Consider the following 2,500-nt stretch of genomic DNA (forward strand, 5'->3'; position numbering starts at 1 on the left):
TGACATTTTTCCGTCGAAGATATTTTATTGACAAGATAAGATTGATTATTCTTGTTCGCTCCCCGTCATCTCTCTTTCTCTCTGTCTATCTAACTCATTCTTTCAATCTTTTTCGTTTCGTTGAAAATTGAATAAAATCGAAATTTTGTTATCTGGATCGTTCGTAACTTTTCTTCTTGCACGAAGTGACGACCATATTTTCTATCACTTTTCTTCTTTTGCGTTTTCTTCTCTTTCTTTCTTTATTTTATTTTATTTCTTTTTTTTTCTTTTCTTTAATTTCCTTTCCTTTGATGTTCACGCCATTTCTATCCTCTTTTAATTTGATACAAATTAAATAAAAATTAAATATTTGTTTTTTCGATTCGATTGATTTTCTATTTGAATTACGTCGAGTAAAGATTATATTTTTCTTTAAGACGATAGACATGACACTTTTTTTTATCGTGTCAACAAAAAAAAAATTTTCATTAGCCTTGTTCTCTCTCTCTCTCTCTCTCTCTCTCTCTCTCTCATTCACTCTTTCTTCGTTTTGGCGGAAGTTAAATAAAAGGAAAAAATGTTTCTTCCAAAAAAGAAAAAAAAAATAGAAGAGCATTAATAAAAATAATAATAAAAATAATAAGAAAAGAAAAGAAAAGATTTTTTTATTTAAACAACAACTATAAATTAAATAAAAATATCTTTTCTTTTCTTTTCTTTTTTTTTTTCTTTTTTAATCCATTAACATTCAAATTTCGAATGAATTTAAATTTAAATTTAAATTTAAATATATATATATATATATATATATATATATATATATATATATATAACATAAATACTTGAAATGCATACAGTAATAAAGATCGCATTTTCTATTTCTTTCTTCATATTGTGGCATTCCTTTGGTCTCTTTGTGTGGTTAATAGCGTAGACGAGTCTAAATGAGTGTTAGAATGACGGTGAGATTATTATAAAACGACATGAATCGTGAGAAGCTTCCGTGCGAAAAGGCCTCAGTGCTCTCTCTCTCTCTCTCTCTCTCTCTCTCTCTCTCTCTCTCTCTCTCTCTCTCTTTCTCTCTCTATCTTTCTCTCTCTTTCTCTCTCTTTTTTCATACTTAGTATTTAGTGAAAGTTATGGCGCGTATCGATCTATTCATTTCGATGTTTGTTATTTGATAAAAAAGAAAAAAAAAAAAAAAAGAAAGAGCATTTAAAAACATATTACGAGATCAGCTACCGTGAATAATAGATGTGCGATATTATAATTCGAGTTTAACTATTATACTTTTTTTTTTGTAATTGGAAACATGAAATATTTATAATAGTAAAAACAATAATGATGATAATGATGGTTACGATAATAATAATAATAATAATAATAATAATAATAATGTATAAAATTTTTCAGCATTGAATGAAATGTTTTTTTTTTTATTTTTATTTTCATTTTTACTTTTTTTTTCTTTTTTTTTTTTTTTTTTTTTTTTTTTTTTTAACGCAGTGAATAGTTTCTGGTTGAATATATTAAATTTCTATTACGTCGGGCAATGGAAAAAAAAAAAGAGTTCTTAATTATCATTAACAAGTTAGAAAGTTAATGGTTATTCGGAAAGTTACGTTTTGTTATATAAAAAAAAAAAAAAAAAAAGAAAAGAAAAAAAGAAAAGAAAAGAAAAAAAGAAAAAGAAGGGAAAGAAAGAAAAATAAAAGAAGAAGAAATATCGTGGGCCACTTAAAATCAATAATTAGCTTTCAAATATTATTGCCTCGATGCATCCACTTTTCTTTTACATTTTTATTTATTTTCTATATTTTTTCCCGTATCTATTGGGATTGTTTACCTCAACCAATTAAATATTGTCCAATTATAACGGACAGTTGAAAAAAAAAAATATATAAAATTTCTATCTATTCATACGAAAACAATCGTTTTATTTTCTTTTTTTTTTCCTTTTTGTTTTTTTTTTTTTAGGAAAATTAGTCGAAAGATTTCGTTTATTATAAAAAAAAAAACAGAAAAACATAAAAAAAATCTTTTATAGGGTCTCTTAGAATTGATAACGTGGTTATCAAGAAAACCAAAAAAAAAAAAAAATGAAAAAAAATGTTCACGATTGTAATACCGCGAAATATGTTTCAATTATCATTATTATTATTATTATTATTATCATTATTATTATTATTATTATTATTATTATTATTATTATTATTATTATTATTATATTTCGATCGAGTTTGTTTTTCCGAATGACTTGTTTTCAATTTAAATATGTAATGACGATAAGAAGATGATAAAGAAAAAAGAAGAGAAAAGGAAGAAAGAAAAGAGAAGAAAAGAAAAGAAAAGAAAATAAAAAGAAAGAAAGAAAAAAGCAAACGAACAGACAGAAGCCGTCTTAAATCGTCTTACGTTAGTTAAATCGAGCCAACTGACGAGCGTCAGCCGGAGTTAATTGGAAACGAAACGGCAACATAAACGAAAACGTCGCGACACGTTGGAATTGACATAAGTG

At 25.1% G+C, this 2,500-nt stretch overlaps 1 protein-coding gene across 1 annotated transcript in view; it reads left to right on the forward strand.

Annotated features, from left to right (window-relative positions):
- LOC124947644 (uncharacterized protein DDB_G0283697) overlaps window positions 1-2,500 on the forward strand; it is a 53,942-nt gene that overhangs the window by 35,175 nt on the left and 16,267 nt on the right. The window lies entirely within an intron of this gene.

This window comes from Vespa velutina, chromosome 3, assembly GCF_912470025.1.
Source record: "Vespa velutina chromosome 3, iVesVel2.1, whole genome shotgun sequence".
Lineage (NCBI taxonomy): Eukaryota > Metazoa > Arthropoda > Insecta > Hymenoptera > Vespidae > Vespa > Vespa velutina.